Source organism: Oryctolagus cuniculus, chromosome 1, assembly GCF_051225735.1.
Source record: "Oryctolagus cuniculus isolate XC-2025 breed Fujian yellow rabbit chromosome 1, ASM5122573v1, whole genome shotgun sequence".
Lineage (NCBI taxonomy): Eukaryota > Metazoa > Chordata > Mammalia > Lagomorpha > Leporidae > Oryctolagus > Oryctolagus cuniculus.
In genome coordinates, this window is record NC_142867.1 from 132,957,224 (window position 1) to 132,977,253 (window position 20,030).

Here is a 20,030-nt window from a genome sequence, read left to right on the forward strand (position 1 = left end):
TGACCCTGCTGTCCCAGTAGGTCCTCTGAGTCACAGCCACTAGCTCCGGAAGAGTTTCCTCTGCAATTTTTTTCCTGATCCTTTTTCTGAGGCTACTGTAACTCTGCTTTTATTAAACTAAATTTTCCCGGACTATCGGTGCACACCCTCACTATTCCTCCATCTTGGATATTATCTGTTTATAATTATTATATATTAAAAGGAAACCTGTTAAAGTGAAATGAACACTATGAGAAATGGTGACTTGATCAGCCCTTGCCCTGACTGTTGATGAACAACTTAACACGTTATCCCTCTCAGTATTTCTGTTGTTTATTTGTTCTACTTAATATTTTTGGTTGAATACTGTAATCAATACACAGTTATTCTCAAGTGCTGAAACTTAACTGAAAAGTGATCTCTGTTAAATATAAGAGTGGGAGTAAGAGAGGGAAGAGATGTGCAATTCGGGACATGCTCAAGCTGACTTACCTCAAACGATAGAATATATATATGAATATATTTATATACATGCAAATATAAATAAATGTACACACATATATATATATATAAAGAATTTATTTATTTATTTGACAGGTGTACTTACAGACAGTGAGAGGAAGAGACAGAGAGAAATGTCTTCCATATGCTCATTTACTCCCCTAATGACTGCAATGTCTGGAGCTGGGCCAATCTGAGCTAGGAGCTTCCAGGTCTCCCACATTTTGGCAGGGAGCAAAGCACTTGGAACAGCTTCTATGGCTTTCCCAGGCTATTGCAGAGAGCTGGATGGGAAAAGGAGAAATGGGGACTAGAACTGGTACACATATGGGGTACCAGCACTGCAGGTAAAGGATTACACCACTGCACCACAGTGCTGGCCCCAATCTATCCTTTATTAAGGAGATCTCAGTAATCATGTTCAGGTATTGCTGTCCTATATTCATGGCCAAAGTCCTAGCAGACAACATGATTTGGAGAATCAAAGGCACAAGGTGTGTAGGAGACTTCATTTCTCATACAGCACAGTTAATAACAAGGTTCCAAGAGGGGAAATTACTTGCATCTTTGAGAACAAATGGACATCACAGGTGATCTAAAGAATTCAGAAGGTTTGTGAGACCCTAGAGTGAAAAAGTCACTGGGAGCACAAGGACAGTGCCTAGAGTTTATTTTGATGGATTTTAGCCCCTTTCATTGGAGGGAGGCCCACCTGTGGCTCAGGCACACCGAGTTCTAGTCCTGGTGGGAGCACCAGATTCTGTCCCAGTTGCTCCTCTTCTAGTCCAGCTCTCTGCTATGGCCCAGGAGAGCAGTGGAGGATGGCCCAAGTGCTTGGGCCCTGCACCTGCATGGGAGACCAGGAGGAAGCACCTGGCTCCTGGCTTTGGATCAGCACAGTGTGCCGGCCGTAGCACACTGGCCGCAGCGGCCACTGGGGGGTAAAGCAACAGAAAAAGGAAGACCTTTCTCTCTGTCTCTCTCTCTCACTGTCCACTCTGCCTGTCAAAATAAAAAAATAATTTTTATAAAAAGACTTATTGGAGCCACTCTAGTGATTATACCCATGAAACTTTGTTAATAAATGCAAATAGAACCTGGGAAAATTGATGTTTATCTTATGCTGTAGAGACTTAAGATTGAACATCTTTTTTATCTTTTTTAATTATATAATTTAAAAACAAATTTTAGATTTTTTTTGACTTTACTAAGCCACAGCCCTGGCCCCATTAATATGTCTTAACCATGTTTTTTCCTCTCAGACTTATCTCTATTGTTTCAGTTAACTGCATGCCTTTTCTTTACATTCAGATTCTCTCCGCTGTCAAAGCTTATTCATCTTAATTCTGTTGTTCCTATTTCCCTCCCTTTTATTCTGTCCCTAGGCTAATTGAGGTCATGATTCTCCATTCCTTCTGTGTGGTGTCACAGTAGCCTTGAAGTGTTGTTTTTCTCTTCTGATTTCTAAAGAAAGAAATTATGTATTCCCCCAGTTTAGATATTTTAATAATTCATTCTAAAACAAAGGTTAAATGTTCTTAATTTGACAAGAATTTTCAGGGCCAGCAGTGTGGTGTAGTGGGTAGAACCACCACTTGCAGTGCTGGCATCTCATATAGATCCAGATCTCTGCTATAGCCTGGGAAAGCAGTAGAAGGTGGCCCAAGTCCTGGGCCCCTGCACCCATGTGAGAGACCTGGAAGAAGCTCCTTGCTCCTGGCTTTGGATCGGCGCAACTCTGGCCATTGCAGCCAACTGGGGAGTGAACCAGTGGATGGAAGACCCCTCTCTCTTCTCTGCCTCTCTCTGTGTAACTCTGACTTTCAAATAAATAAATAAATCTTTAAAAAAAGAATTTTTTCTAATTTTAGATTTGTTCTACTTCATTGCCACTTCAGGATGTGTGTAAGGAGTGCATATCCAGTTATTCTATTTTGGATTTTTGGGATTTTGTATTAGCTCTGCTGTCTATTCATTTTTCTCAAGCATTGGTGATATCTTCTCCTTAGTTGTATTAAGAGAGAGAGCAATAGCCCTCATGTCTTTTTAGGTAAGTAAGACATATTAAAAACAGAGCATTCAGTATACATTCATAGTATTTTGACTTGTTCAATTGGTTTTCCTGACCTCCCTTGGATATTCTTGGTCTCTGCTGTACAACTTTCTATACTCATTAATTCTTTGATATTCCCAAATCCAGAAAATGAATGATTCAACAGCTGTGTTCCTGTATTTGCTGAGACTCAGGGTAAGAAGCAAAGTGGAGGTGTTCAGGAATCTAAAGTTACATGCTACATAGCAAAGCAAATAATTTCCTATACAAAGTGACTGGGAAATCAAGAATCTTTTGCACACTATATTGGATCCTGAACTATTACTGAACTATTCAGTAAGATTTTAATGTATTTATTTTCTCTGTGTGTTTGTATTTCTAAATAAACTCTGCTGGGCTACTTAATATTAACGTGTATTGCAGAATTCTTTAATCAGTTTTTACTTTTAAAAAGTTTCTCTTTCAGTTTTATGGGAGAGGGTAGAAGTTTTCTGCTATGTAACTGAAAATTCATTCATTCATTAAAGTTAAAAATGTTTGTTGGAAATTGGTGGAATACTATTAATTCTCATGTGATTTGCATGAAACTAAATACATTCTCTATTTTGTTTTGCTTAACATTTCTGCATGTGTGGACTTCTTTTTTCCTTATTGCCCCAAATCTCTTTGTGTATTGGGATGGCAAATGGGTTTTACACTGGACAAAACATGTTATTTTGGCAAAGAAGTACTTAGCCTTCTTGCTTCAAGTATTCAAATATTACATTAGAAATCAGTATATTTGTATACTGTACAAATGTCCTTCATACAATTTTGTAATATTCTGGGATGGGAGAGGGAGCAGGAAATAGGAGGGTTATGGGTGGGAGGGAAGTTATGGGGGAGGGGAAGCCACTGTAATCCAAAAGCTGTACTTTGGAAATTTATATTTCTTAAATGAAAGTTAAACAATTTTGTAATCTTCACCTTCCTTTTATTTAGTCCTTTTTTAAAAAAGATTTATTTATTTTACTTGAAAGTCAGAGTTACACACACAGAGAAGGGGAGAGAGAGAGAGAGAGAGAGCGAGCAGTCTTCCAACCGCTGGTTCACTCCTGATTTGGCCACAATGGCTGGAGCTGTGCTGATCCAAAGCCAGGAGCCAGTAGCTTCTTTTTGGTCTCCTATGCAGGTGCCGGAGCCCAAGGGTCTGGGTCATCCTCTACTGCTGGATAGTAAGTCTTACTTGCCTAAAAAGCTGGATAGTAATTTGAGTAGCCAGGACTTGAACTGGCACCCATGTGGGTTGTCGGCACTGCAAGCCACAGCTTTACTTGCTATGCCACAGCATCGGCCCCTTTATTCTTATGACTATTGCTACGCTATTGGAATTTATAATTGATCATGCTGAACAATTGAAACTGTCTTATTTACAATTGTAGTACTGGATATGGCAGTTTTACTTGAAGTAAAGTATGTAGCCTGCTTATTGTATGATTTTTGGTAAAGCATGCATTTATATGTAAAGCAGATCTGTTAATCATTTAAAAGTGAATTATCATGATTACCCAGATATAAAGAATGCAATATGTGCTAATGAGTTAGCAGTCACAGACATTTAGAATTAGAGGGATTTTAGAACCTTTTCAAATACTGCAGTTTTTATGAAAAACTAATAATTTTTTTATTTGACAGGTAGAGTTATAGACAGTGAGAAAGACAGAAAGGTCTACCTTCCGTTGGTTCACTCCCCAAATGGCCACCACAGTTGGAGCTGTGCCTATCCAAAGCCAGGAGTCAGGTGCTTTCTCCTGGTCTCCCATGCGGGTGCAGGGCCCAAGCACTTGGTCCATCCTCCACTGCCTTCCTGGGCCATAGCAGAGAGCTGGACTGAAAGAGGAGCAACCAGGACTAGAACCCTTTGCCCAGATGGGATACCAGCACTACAGGGGGAGAATTAACCAAGTGAGCCACGGCTCTGGCCCCTGATAAATTTACTCTTAACAAAATATCAAAATATCTTATTCAGTATAAAGTTAGTAGTGAAAAAGAGACTACCTTGTTGAACACAGAAATTTGAGATTATATTTCTTGGTATTAATTTGCATCTTAAGGCTTATTGCCTAGTTTACTTCAATATTTCAATCTAATATTACTAATAATATCTTGTACTTAGTGGTTCACTGTGTGCAAGACAATATTCTTTTGATTTTTTTTTAAAGATTTATTTATTTATTTGGAAGTCAGAGTTACACAGATAGTGAACAAGAGGAAGAGAGAGAGAGAGAGGTCCTCCATCTGCTGGTTCACTCCCCAGATGGCCTAAAATGTCAGAGATATGCCCATCTGAAGCCAGGAGCCAGGACCTCTTCAGGATCTCCCATGCAGATTCAGGGGCCCAAGGGCTTGGGCCAACTTCCTACTGCTCTCCCAGGCTCTAGCAGAGAGCTGGATGGAAAGTGGAGCAGCCGGGACTTGAACCGGCCTCCATATGGGATGCCCACACTGCATGCAGTGGCTTTACTGGCTACACCACAGTGCTGGCCTCAAGACAATGCTCTAAAATGATGCATTAATTATTCCCAAATATTGAAATGTGGCATGGTACACATTTGAATGTGTTGTTTTGTACTAGTTGTAGAAACAGTTTAAAATATATTTATATTTAAAAATGTAAGCTTTGATCTAAAGTATTACTTTCCCTTAAGGTGCCTGTTTGAGAGATCGTTGAAGTCTATCTTGAGTACAACTGATATTATCCAAGCCTCCTTTATCACATGAGGATGCTAAATGCCAAGGCCCAGAGAAGTAAAGTGAATTGTTCAAGGTCACATAGGTAAGTTGTAGCAGGGATAATTCTGTATTAGAATTAGGTATCCTGATACATAGGCCACTGTTCTGTCAATTTAGTACTACTTCTGGAGTTAAAGATTCTAAGTTGTGGAAAATTAAGTTTGGAAATTTAGTGGTTGCTATGTTGTTATGGTGAGAAATTTCTGTGTATAGCTATGAGTTGCTTAAATTTTATTCAATATATTTTTCTAGTATGTTTGCTATTTATTTGAAATGTATAACAAATAGCTTCATCTATTTGCCAAAAGAAGTTTTTAAAGATTTATTTATATTATTTGAAAGTCAGAATTATACAGAGAGAGAAGGAGAGGCAGAGAGAGTGGTCTTCCATTCACTGGTTCACTCCACAGTTGGCCTCCATGGCTGGAGCTGTGCCGACTAGCAGGCAGGAGCCAGGAGCCTCTTCCTGGTCTCCTATGCAGGTTCAGGGGCCCAAGGACTTGGACCATTTTATAGTGCTTTCCCAGGCCATAGCAGAGAGCTGGATAGGGAGTGGAGCAGCCAGGTCTTGAACTGATGCCCCTATGGAATACCAGCACTGCAGCACCTCACCCACTATGCCACAGTGCCAGCCCTTGCCAAAAGAATTTATAGAAGCTATTACATATATACACTTAACAATTATTTAGTTACTTGACACGAACTATCCCTGCATATTTGAAAATTTTGAATGGTATCACTTGGGTTTTAAGACTGTTATATTTTAGGTCTCTTAATATTTTTAGTGATGATGTTTTAAAGGCCCTTTCTGTTTTATGAAAAATGATAAGGATTTTGTTTTACAATGGCCATAGTATTACCACTTAAAGCAATAGATTAAATAACACTTTTAAACAAAGTCATTTAATACTGAATTCTAATACACTGGTATATTTTAAAGTGAGAAACCAGATTTCTTTCAGATAGTCTAAATAAGGATGATAATCAAAATTGAAGACATCTACAGTTTTTAATCACTTGTTTTAAATATTGGTCATAATGGTCCAATTTAGAGTTTTAATTTTAATTACCTTTTAAAAGATTCAATATGGTTTATAGAAAGAATTCAGAGAACATAATTATATACTCAACCTCCCTCCCTTCTTTTTCCTTCTTTGTCATTTTTTTAGCTTATGAAATGACATTTTCAGTTTACATTACATTAAAAAGGGTTGTTGAATCAAGGGCAAGTTTAACAGGCAAAAAGCAAAAAGATCCTAATTTAGAGGGAATATAGACAATGGCTCTAAACAATATTTGAATATCACATTAAACAATATTTGAAGAAATTGATAAAATAAATATTTTAGTTTCTCCTACTAAAATGCTCAGAGAAAGTCTTTCATTATTTATCAAATATTAGTGCAAAAATATGGATTTAAATGATCCCAAAAAGTGACCAAGTTTTGTGTAATAAAGTCCAATTTTTGTCAAGGCTTTTTGACAGTCTCACAGAAAACTTGTGTTTGTGAATGGGAAGAATAATATCAAAATGTCCATACTACCAAAAGCAATTTGCAAATTCAATGCCATCCCAATCAACATACCAACGATGTTCTTCTCAGAGCTAGAAAAAATGATGCTAAAATTCATATAGAAACATGAGAGATGCTTAACATCTAAAGCAATATTATAAAGCAAAAAAAAAGCTGGAGACATCACACCATATTTTAAGACATATTACAAGGGTCAGCACTATGACAAAGCAGGTAAAGTCACCGTCTGCAGTGCCGGCATCTCATATGGGTGCCAGTATGTTTCCCAGCTGCTCCACTTCTTATACCCCTCTCTGTTATAGCCTGAGAAAAAAGTAGAAAATGGCCAACGTCTTTGGGCCCCTGCACCTGCATAGAGACCTGTTAGAGGCTCCTGACACTTGGATTCAGATCAACACAGCTCTGGCCATTGTGGCCATTTGGGGAGTAAACCAGTGGATGGAAGACCTCTCTCTCTCTGCCTCTACCTCTCTGTAACTCTGCCTTTCAAATAAATAAATAAACTGCAAAAAAAAAAGAAGAGGTGTTAGCACTGACATAATAACAGATAACAGACACATAGTTCAATGGACAAGAATAGGTAGCATAGAAATAAACCCAAATTTCTACCAGCAACTCATATTTAACAAAGGAACTAAAATGACCTGGAGAAAGAAGAATCTCTTTCACAAGTGGTGCAGAGGAACTTGGTTATCCATATGTAGAAGCCTGAAAATAGACTCCAACATCTCTTACACTATGTGAAAGTGAACTCACAGTGAATTAAAAATCTAATCATAAGACCAAAACCCAAGTAAACATAGGGAAACTCTAAATATTTTCAACAGACAATAGCTTTTGGGTAAGATTCCAATAGCAATAGTAACAAAAATAAAAACAGAGACATTTGAGTATATCAAACTAAGATACTTCTTCACAACAAAGTAAACATCAGAGTGTAGATACAGCGAACAGAATGGCAGGGAAAATTAAAACTCTGAATGTTTACAGATTTCCAGAACATTTACATAAATTGGAAAAACTCCAAAAAATACAGTGAAGAAACAGACAAGGATCTGAATAGACATTTCTCAGAAGAAATGTAAATGGTCAAAACATGTGAATATGCCCGATGTCACTAGCCATTATGTAAATATAAATCAGAACACAATATCAGTCTCCAACACCTGTGGGAGAATACAATGCTCAGGTTTTTGTGTGTGCAGCAAGTGGGTTTAGAGGACCCTGTTCACCTCTGGAGAGCAGAGTCTACAGGGGGGTAAAGAAACCTTACTGCTTTCCTAATGGGCTTATTAAGTTCTTGACCAGTGCCTGTTAGTCTTGCCACAAACTTTCTAGTCTCACTACTTTCCTTCTTCTTCCTCTTCTCTGTGACTTGTAAAATAGTATACATTCTATATACTGTGGATACTTTTGATTTATTTTATTCCTTCTGTCTCTTATGAACTTCCTCCATGAAAGCACAGACCTCAAAATATTCATTCATTTATGCAGTCTGCAGATTTCATGAGCTACTAAATTCCAAGTAGTATGTTAAAGGCAAGATCTAGGCCTAAGAGAAAAGTGGTCTGAATTCTGTGCCTAGAAGAGGATTTGGGACATAGTAGAACTTCAGTGAAGTGCTATGTGAATGGCATGCACTCAGTAAATGAGTAATCTAAAGCACACACTGCATTTAAGCAACACAGCAGCCCTACTCACCTCAGGTAGAGCAATTGAGAGGAATAATGTGAACAAAAATAACACATCAATAAGTTGAATAATAACAGAAAAAATGAGATGGATGCCAACATTACTGACCTATTTTTGAGGAATTAAATTGATAGAGGGGCTGGCATTGTGGCTAAGTGGGGTAAGCTGCAATCTGTGAGGCCAGCATATCATGTGAGTTCCACTTTGAGTTTAGGAATCTCCACTTCCAATTTAGCTCACTGCTAAATACCTGGGAAACCAGCAGAAGATGGATGAAGGACTTGGGTCCTTGCCACTCACGTGGGAGACTTGGATGAAGCTCCTGACTTCAGCATGCCCCAGGCTCAGCTGTTGAAACTCTGGGGTGTGAGCCAGCAGATGAAAGCTATCTCTGTCTTTCCCTCTCTATCTAAATCCACCTTTCAAATAAACAAATATTTAATAAACAAATTATCTGATTCAAAAATACACAAAACCATGAACAATACTATATCATCTTTATGCCAAAATGATAAAAAAATAACAAATGCTAGAGAGCATATGGGAAAAGAAAATCTTCATATATGGTGGGTGAAAACACAAATTAGTACAGATGTTATGGAGAACAGTATGGTCATTCCTTAAAAAGGATAAAAATTGGGGCCGGCGCTGTTGTGCAGTGGGTTAAAGCCCTGGCCTGAAGGGCCATGGACAGTGCATCTGAAGGGGCAAACCACCTTTCACAACCTCTCCACTTACAGCTAAAAGGGTTTTTTCCTGTATGTGTTGTCCTGGGGACTATCGCATGAGAGTTTTTTAAAGATTTATTTATTTGTTTGTTTGTTTGAAAGTCAGAATTACAGAAAGCAAGAGGGAGATAGAGATCTTCCATCCACTGGTTCATTCCCTAAATGGCCACAATGGTCAGGGCTGGGCCAGGCTGAACCCAGGAGCCAGGATCTTCATCTGGGTCTCCGATGTGAGTACAGGGGCCCAAGTACTGGGGCTATCTTCCACTGCTTTTCCAGGTATATTAGCAGGGAGCTGGATCCAAAACAGAGCAGCCAGGACTTGAACTGGCACCCATAGGTGATGCAGGCTATTGCAGACAACACAGCTGTGGTCCCACATGAGAAATTTTAAAGTAGGTCTTGTCACATCCTGGATAACTACAGATGGGACTTCTTATTCTGGAAGAGTCAATCTGAGAAAAGACTTTAGCTGCTAAATGGGAAAACCCAGGAATGGAGGCAATGGGAGAGCCTGGTATCATCTGAGCTCACCATTGGCATCTATGGGCTTTGTAAAAAGCACTGAGGTACAAGAGATATGACAGCTGCTTTGGGCACCTGAGAACCCATCATCAGCTTTTGTCCTGAGGACATGGGCCAGCTGATATCTATACATGACTGTCTCTGAGGTAGGCACAGAAAAGTCAAAGTGAGCACCCTCTTTTTCATCAACTTCTGCCACTGTTTCACTCACATCTCTGTTTGGTGACCCAGCTGCACAAGGTATGTTTTTCCCTTGCAGTGTTACATTTAGGTGGATTCTTTGAAAGGGGTTGTCCTTAACACTTGGAGATGCTGGCTGCATTTACTGGCAGGATCGGTGGCTACAAAGGTGGGCATCAGCTGCAGGATGCAACACACTGACTGCATGAGCCTTGGGCAACTTGGAGGAGAGACATTGGGATGTTTTCTTCCTCTGAATGGTGCAGCAATGTGCAGCTTCACTGGATTGGAAAATGACTTGAGGTATTTTACTTGAAGTAGATGGTGCAATCAGATTGACAATAGGGTTCAAATTCTGAGTGGCTGTAAGGTAGAGTCAACAAAATGTGGAAATGAAAATAGGATGTCCTCAGAGTCAGATTATCTCCCTCTGATGTGTTAGATACTTATGCAATGGGTCTGTTTTCAAGGAATTTTGTAAAATCAGACACCCAGTTGCAAGTCACTGACTTTGAGTGTCTTAAAAGTACTTTGCAGTTTTGCTCCAGAAATTCAAACTCTTCTGACCTTTGAGAAATTGTTTCCTCCATTACTTATGGCTATGCTGCGTGCCATCTGCCCTCTCCTCATTCAGGCAGTTGCTCCACCTGCTCTATGCTGTGGGCACAGGCAGAGCCTGCAGCCAGCCAACCAGTGGAATGTGTGTGTGAGGCACTGGCCACTGAGCTGCTGCTTCCCAACCATGAGAATCTGCATCAGTGGTATGTGCTCCCAATCACCAGCAGCAGTGTGATCCAGAGTAATTCCACAGTCACCTGATTTAGTGCTGCCCTGGTCCTCACCACCCCTCTCCACTCATGCCCCACCATGGGCTAGGGGACTGTGCTGCATGAGGGCCTGGGGTCAGTGGTGACCCAGAGTGTTCTAGACAACCAGCCCAGCCTGAGGGAGGGAGACAACTAGTTCGTATAGTTCGACTCACAGTCAAACTTACAAAAAGGATGCAGGTATACCTTTTTTTCTAATGAAGATAACATTGGAAGGCATTGTGCTTAGCAGTTAAGATGCCATTTTGGGGGGATGGTGCTGCAGTTTAGTAGGTTAAGCCTTCACCTGCAGCCCTGACAACCCATATGGGTGTCAGTTTATGTCCTGATTGCTCCTCTTCTGATCCAGCTATCTGCTTAAGGCCTGGGAAAGTAGTTGAAGATGGCACAAGGATTTGGGCCCCTGTATCCACATGGGAAACCTGAAGGAAGCTCCTGGATCCTGGCATTTGATTGGCCCAGTTCTGGCCATTGCAGCTATTTGGAGAAAAACCCTGAGGATGGAAGACCTCTCTCTCTCTCTCTCTCTCTCTCTCTCTCTCTCTGCCTCCTAAATAAAGGAATAAATCTTTTTTAAAAAGATGCCATTTGGGAACAGTGTCCCACGTTGGAGAACTTGGCTTCACATCTTGGCTCCGGATGCTTACTCCACTCTCCTGCCAGCACAGACCCTGAGAGGCAGTGCTGACTGGTCAGGTAGTAGGGTTCCCCACTCATGTGGGAGCCTTGCATTCAGTTCCAGCTCCTAGCTTTAGGCTGACTCAGATCTACATTGTTGGTGTTTGAGAAGTGAACCAACAGATGAGAGCTCTGCTACAGTCTCTCCCTGTCAAGTAATTTTTTAAATGTTTTTCTCATTGTAAAACAAGGCAGCATGGAAAACAAGAATATTGAAAGTTTCAAGAAAATCTATAATTCTATCATACAATTAACATTATGGGCATTGATTTCTACACATTAAATGATTGTCAGTATAAATTATTGCCCTACACTTTTTATAGACACTATTCAAAGCATATCCTCAACTAATTCAATTAATTTAAAGGATTTATTAAATGATAGACTACATTAAATTTATGGATGAATTTTATCAAGCATCATCCAATGTAAATGATTACCATATGTTTGCACTTTTGGGAATCATTCTATTGTGAATATTTTGGCATCAATATAATTCTGTTTAAAATTTCTTTATGAAAAAATATCTGGACTAGAAATCAATTGAATAGTATTTCATGGTTTTGTTACCTAATGACAAATTGCCTTCATTGAGGTTTATAAGTATTTATTCTTTCAACACTAATGTTATGTGTTTATCAAATACAGTTATATTAAGATACATTTGGGGTTGGCACTGTGGCATAGTGGGTAAAGCTGCAGCCTGGCACTGCTAGCATCCCAAATGGATGCTGGTTTGAGTCCCGGCTGCTCCACTTCTGAGCCAGCTCTCTGCTAAGGCCTGGGAAAGCACTGGAAGATGGTCCAAGTCCATGGGCCCCAGAACTCACATGGAGGACCCAGAAGAAGCTCCTGGCTCCTGGCTTTGGGTCAGTGCAGCTCTAGTCATTGCAGCCAGTTGGGGAGGGAACCAGCAGATGGAAGACCTCTCTCTCTCCTTTCTGCCTCTTCTTCTCTCTGTGTGTAAATCTGGCTTTCAAATAAATAAATAAATAATTTAAAAAGATACGTTTGTTTGCAAACAATATGTGACATCAATACAACTACTTAAATTTTCTCATACAAGTAGTTTAATTTGGGGGCCTGAATTATGGCTGATTGGTTCTATAGTCTAATGATATCTTGGAACCCAACTATTTTCCCCTTCTGTATGAATTTCAGTGTTGTATATTACTAGAATTCTGAAAAAAATTCACAGGAACTTTTTAGGCATCATCTAAACATCATAATCTCCAAAGAGCAAAAATTATTGCAAACCATGATTTTCTAGAATTATTTCTTTGTATAATGCTACAATTTTATTGTAGCTTTAAATTGAGCACACACACACACACACACACCCATGTACCCTACATACATTCACAAATGCACATACACAATTAGCAAGTCTCCAATGCATTTACCAAAGTGCATCAATATGCTAGTTTAAGATTACTGCCAAAGAATAGTCCCTTTCTTTAAATACCAATTTACTCTATTGATTTATTTTTGACCTAAAATGATGCAGTTTAGTTACTGTTTTGAAAAAGAGGCAGGTATCATCACAAAGCACAAATGAGTGAATAAGTTATATTATCTAGGGAATTAGATAAGAAATGGCTCACTCATCAAATTAAAATGAATGGAATCCAGTTTGAGTTACCATGTCAAGCAAAATATGAAGTTTTACAAAAATTGAATGTATATAATTTCAAATAAATTTTGAGTTGTATCTAAATGTGTACACTACAACATTAAGCATAAAGGCACAGATATTTAAATACCTTTATTTAGGAAAATGTGAATAGATAATAATAATAATTGCTAACATTTATTTTATACCAGGAGATGTTTCCAGAATTTTATGTTTCCAGAAAAATGGAGGTAGCTCCTGTTATCTTAACTTTAAAGAAAATGCAACTGAGGCATGAAGAGGTAAGTAACTGGTTTGCCCAAGGATATATAATCATGAAGTGGCAAAGCCTTAGACTTGGCATGATCTGAATGGCAGCATTTTTTTTCACAAATTCAATGTTTGATCTATTTCATATATTCACTAAAAGGATTTACTATCAAATACTTTCTGATAAAACCTATGAAAACTGAAGATGAGTATTGCTCCAAACCAAATACTTAAGCCTAGCATTAGGTGTAGCAGGTAAAGCCATTGTCTTTAAATTTAGCAAAGATATGCCTTGTTAGATGAGTGTACTTTGTGTAATTCTTCATCTTGTCAGTGTATACACTTTAGAAATTGAATTCAGGGGCCAGTGCTGTGGTACAGCATGTTAAAAACCTGGCCTATGGTCCCAGCATCCCATATGGGTGCTGGTTTGAGTCCCAGTTGCTCCATTTCTGACCTGGCTCCTTGCTAATGCACCTGGGAAAGCATCAGAGGATGGCTCAAGTCCTTGGGCCCCTGCACCCATATGGGAGACCTGAGAAAAGCACCCAGCTCTGGGCTTCAGATCAGCTCAGCTCTGGCTTTTGCAGCCAATTGGGAAGTGAACCAGCAGATTGAAGACTTTTCTCTCTGTCTCTACCTGTCTATGTAACTCTGTCTTTCAAATAAATAAAAATAAATCTAGAAAAAAATTGATTACATCAGGCAACACATATGAACTTTTTATAGAAAGATTGACCTTTAGAAAAATTTTAGACCTACAGAAAAAAATTGGTACAAATGTGAACTTTTGAATAAAAATCTATTTTTCATGAATGCATGGTGTTATAAAACACAGCAATACATCACTGAGAACCAAAAATAAATTGGACTATCTCATTCTGTGATTTGAAATCTATTGACAAATATCCTTTATTTTTCTTACAGAGAATGTAAATAGTGTTGTGATATCAAACTCATTCTAAGTTTAGGTACCCCATGGAAAGTTTGATCTAATGAAAACAAATCTGTTGGATCATTTACCTCATACATTCCACTACCATTAAAATAATATATCTGTCATAATACATCAAGAATAAAACATATTTATGCCTAAAAATACAAATTCAACTATTACAAACTGTTCAGCAAAATTTAAAATTGTTTGTTTTTAATATTCTAAAATGAAACATTTTTCTTTGCTTCTCAATAAAAATGTGATACACTTTAACATCTTCAGAATAAGAACTGAGAGTGTACAAAGCATTATTTATTTATTTATTTATTTTTTGCCAGGCAGAGTTAGACAGTGAGAGAGAGAGAGACAGAGAGAAAGGTCTTCCTTCCATTGGTTCACCCCCCAAATGGCCACCATGGCCTCCCGATATCCCATGTGGGTGCAGGGCCCAAGCACTTGGGCCATCGTCCACTGCTCTCCTGGGCCACAGCAGAGAGATGGACTGGAAGAGGAACAACCAGGACAGAACCAGCATCCCAACTGGGACTAGAACCTGGGGTGCCAGCACTGTAGGCAGAGCATTAGCCTTGTGAGCCACGTCACTGGTGAAATATATTTTAAGGAAAGAATTTGTAATGTTCATTTTTAAAGTAACAAAAACATTTTTCACTTCTTGGTTTGCATTTTAAATTTGTATTTTAGCCATCCTTACTGGTTACTGCAAATCACCACATACTAGAATTAATTGCTTCTCAACATTTACAATTTGTTTCTTCACTTTAAAGGAAAATATTTGTGTCTCTTGAGTAAACAAGTAAATATTATGATTTGGCATCATTTTATAAAACTCAAATCTGTAAGAAATCAAAAACCACTGCAGAAATATTCTATAAGAATGTACTCATGCATATTGTTCTTACAATAGATTCACCCGTGTCATAGGAGAGCAACTCCTTGCTCAACATTCAAAATTTTCACGTTCTTCTAAATATTCCTTTTAACATAGTGACCACAGTTGGACACAAGAGAGTCTTTAAAATTAAAAGAAATAATTTGGGTATGCTGACTTTCCTAGTCTTCTTGTTTTCCTGGGACAGAGTATCTTTTTTGAATGTAGGCTGACAAGGATACAACCCCCTCCACAAAGTAAAATTCCTTATCATTAGAGCACTGCTCCTGACCCCTGCTCACTTGTTCCTCTATGTGGGATTTATGAATGACTTGCATGAATGGAGATATTGGAAAGAGGCAATGAGCTACCACCCCCCCTTTTCTTTATTTAGCACTTTTCTAGGATGCCTATGAGAGAACATGAGTTTTGTCTGCCCTGTTTTATACTGTAAATTTAGCAAAAAACCTGTACTCTGTGATTAGGTAAGTATGCAATGTAATGTACTAGGGCAATGGAAGGGAATCTTTGTTGCTAAGCACCAAGACCAACAACTCTGTGGGCTAGAAAGCTTACATTTTGACTTCTTTCCATGTCTAGCTTGAATCATTCAGAAGTCAGAGAAAGTAGGAATGTAAGTTATGAACACACTTCACTGCCACAAATGTTATGATACTCATCAGTTTGCAATCAGGAATGATTTAAAATTTAACCAAAAATACCACAGTAAACTCTGGCAGATTCATCAACTCCTACACTTATATATTTTTTTTAACTTTTATTTAATGAATATAAATTTCCAAAGTACGACTTATGGATTACAATGGCTTCCCCCCCATACCGTCCCTCCCACCCACAACCCTCCCCTTTCCCACTCCCTCTCCCCTTCCATTCACATGAGGATTCATTTTCGATTATCTTAATATACAAAAGATCAGCTTAGTATACATTAAGTAAGGATTTCAACAGTTTGCTCCCACACAGAAACATAAAGTGAAAAATAATAGATGATTTTTTTTAATGATGATGAAATCAGATCAGACCTATTGTCATGCTTAATCCCAGTGAGAGTCAAGTTGGGAATTGACAATTTCTTTTTTTTTTTTTTTACAGATCAGTTTAGTGTACATTAAGTAAATATTTCAACAGTTTGCACCCCCATAGAAACACAAAGTGAAATATACTGTTTGAGTACTCGTTATAGCATTAAGCCTCAATGTACAGCACATTAAGGACAGAGATCCTACATAAGGAATAAGTGCACCGTGACTCCTGTTGTTGACTTTACAAATTGACACTCCTGTTTATGGCATCAGTAATCTCCCTATGCACCAGTCATGAGTTTCCAAGGCTATGGAAGCCCCTTGAGTTCTCCGACTCTTATCTTGTTTAGACAAGGTCATAATCAAAGTGGAGGTTCTCTCCTCCCTTCAGAGAAAGGTACCTCCTTCTTTGAAGACCTGTTCTTTCCACTGGGATCTCACTCAAAGAGATCTTTTTGCCAGAGTGTCTTGGCTTTCCATGCCTGAAATACTCTCATGGGCTTTTCAGCCAGATCTGAATGCCTTTAGGGCTGATTCTGAGGCCAGAGTGCTGTTTAGGACATCTGCCATTCTATGCGTCTGCTGAGTATCTCACTTCCCATGTTGGATCACTCTCCCCTTTATTTATTCTATCGGTTAGTGTTAGCAGGTACTAGACTTGTTTATGTGCTCCCTTTGACTCTTAGTCCTTTCATTATGATCAATTGTGAATTGAAATTGAGCACTTGGAATAGTGAGATGGCATTGGTACATGACACTTTGATGGGATTGAATTGGAATCCCCTGGTATGTTTCTAACTCTACCATTTGGGGCAAGTCAGCTTGAGCATGTCACAATTTATACATCTCTTCCCTCTCTTCTTCCTACTCTTAAGTTTAACAGGGATCACATTTCAGTTAATTTTCAACACTTAAGAATAACTGTGTGATAATTACAGAATTAAACCAGTCATATTAAGTAGAACAGACAAAAAAATACTAAGAGGGATAATGTATTAAGTTGTTCATTAAGCATCAGGGCTATGCTGATCAAGTCGCCATTTCTCATAGTGTCCATTTCACTTCAGGAGGTTTCCTTTTTGGTGTTCAGTCAGTTGTCACCGATCAGGGAGAACATATGGTATTTGTCCCTTTGGGACTGGCTTACTTCACTCAGCATGATGTGTTACAGATTCCTCCATTTTGTTGCAAATGACTGGATTTCGTTGTTTCTTACTGTGGTATAGTATTCTAAAGAATACATATCCCATAATTTCTTTATCCAGTCTACCTTTGATGGGCATTTAGGTTGGTTCCAGGTCTTGGCTATTGTGAATTGTGCTGCAATAAACATTAGGGTGCAGACTGCTTTTTTGTTTGCCAATTTAATTTCCTTTGGGTAAATTCCAAGGAGTGGGATGGCTGGGTTGAATGGTAGGGTTATATTCAGGTTTCTGAGGAATCTCCAGACTGACTTCCATAGTGGCTTGACCAGTTTGCATTCCCACCAACAGTGGGTTAGCACCTACACTTATAATTAACATCCACATTTATAATTGTATCTTTCTATGAATGATCTGACAGGAATTATTATCTGGGATGGATTATTAACAATACCTTTTACAATTTTTATAATGTACCAAAAAAGTGAACTTTGAATCCTTTGGGAATTGGATAAGCTAAATATATTTGTATATGATGAGTCCAGGCTGAGAACTTGTAACCACAATACCAACCATAATACCTACTAAAAAATTAAATACCTTGGAATAAATGTAACTAAGAATTTGAAAGATTTTAACAATGAAAATTACAAAACATTAAAGGAAAAAATAGAAGAACACACAAAAAATGGAAAAATATTTCATGTTTGTGAACTGGAAAAATTAATATCATCAAAATTTTTATACTACCCAAGGTGATTTATAGATTCAATGAGATCCCAATCAAAACTCCAAGAACATTCTTCTCAGATCTAGAAAAAAGAATGCTAAAATTTGTGTAGAAACACAAGAGACCCCCAAATAACTAAAGCAACATTAAACAAGAAAAAATTGGAAGTATCAGAAGACCAGATTTCAAGACATACTACAGGGCAGTTACAAACAAAATAGCCTGGGACTGGAAGAAAAAAAGACATGTATACCAATGAAACAAAATATAAACCAAAAAAATTAATCCATGCAGCTACAACCAACTAATCTTTGACAAACCAGCTAAAATCAATCTCTGGAGAAAGGACAGTCTCTTCAACAAATAGTGTTGGGAAAATTGGATCTCAACATGCAGACATATGAAACAAAACCTGTACTTACACCCATACAAAAATCAACTCACAACTGCTCATGAATCTAAATCTATGACCTGATATCAACATATTACTAGAGGAAAACATTGGGAAAACTCTGCAAGATATTGGCATAGGAAAGACTTCTTGGAAAAGACCCCAGAAGCACAGGCAATGAAAGCAGAAAGAGACAAAAGGGATTACATCAGGCTTAGAAGATTTGTGCTGCAAAGGAAACACTAAGCAAAGTGAAGAGTGGTAGAAAATATTTGCAAACTATATAACTGATAAAAGGTTAATATCTTGAAGTAACACCTTAACAGTAGGGACTCCAGTTTGGAGCACTTGAGACTCCATTCTGGAAAGGTGCCCCCCCACACACCATGAGATTCTGCTCTGAAACTATGATCTAAAACAGTTGAATAATAGCAGTCCACTACATCACACTTGGCAGAGCACAGAAACCCCCTAGCATGATCGATCAAGCTTGGAAGCAGATAGAGTACACATAGATTAATGACAAAAATGTAATTTGTCTATGTTCTACATATGATTAAAATCAATACCTGGATTAATGTCAAGATTATAATTGAAATTGTTAAGATTGTAACTGGTATTGTCAATATTATAATTGATACTAGTTTACTGATACTAGATTATTGATACTAGCTTATAATTGATACCAGTTTCACATAGGTTTTAAGTCAGTAACCAGTAACCAGATCTTGGATTGAGATAGCCACAACACACCAGATATTTCTGCATTCCTCCAGGCATATCCGGACAAAGTGGTGTGGAATTTGGGTGAAATTTAACCAAAAAATCACCATCACAGTTGTTTTGGAGAAAAGCACAATCTTTCTCTTAGGCAAGTGGAACCACTGATATGTTTACAAACACAAATATCATGTTTCCTCGGGTTTCTGAAGCTTTCTGCCAGGAGAACTTGAATGTGTGGAGGATTTGACTCCATGTGGAATCAATTAGTGTTTGCGGGCAGAAAACAAAAAGTTACATGGTAAAATTCACTCAAAACCTAATGTCCCTATATAATGTCTAGAACACACATACAAACGCAACGGTTGTAGCAAGACCTAGGATTGACATAGCTGCAACTCAACAGATATTTCTGCTTTCCTCCAGGCATATCCAGAAAAACTGTTGCGGAATTCAGGTGAAATTTAACCCAAAAATCATCATCAAAGTGGTTTTGGGAAAAGCACAATTTTTCTCTTCGGCATGTGGATCCAATGTCATGTGTACAAACAAAATATCATGCTTACTCAGGTTTTTGAAGCTTTCTGCTAGGAAAACTCGAATGTACGGAGGATTTGAATCCATGTAGAACCAATTAGCCTTTCCTAGCAGAAAACCAAAGGTTACATGCTAATATTCTCTCAAAACCATAAAGTCCGTAGATAATGTCCAGAAAACACAAACAAACATAGAGGCTGTAGCAAGATATGGGATGTATCCACAGCAGACCAGATATTTCTGCATTCATCCGTGCATATCCGGACAAGGTGTGGAATTTGGGTGAAAT

At 38.3% G+C, this 20,030-nt stretch overlaps 1 long non-coding RNA gene across 1 annotated transcript in view; it reads left to right on the plus strand.

Moving 5' to 3' along the window:
- The window catches only part of LOC149128639 (uncharacterized), a 115,188-nt gene that overhangs the window by 73,719 nt on the left and 21,439 nt on the right, over window positions 1-20,030 (plus strand). The window contains exons 3-4 of the long non-coding RNA XR_016213455.1: window positions 5,221-5,348; window positions 13,295-13,384. This is a non-coding gene — a long non-coding RNA (uncharacterized LOC149128639). The remainder of the gene's footprint in view (window positions 1-5,220; window positions 5,349-13,294; window positions 13,385-20,030) is intronic.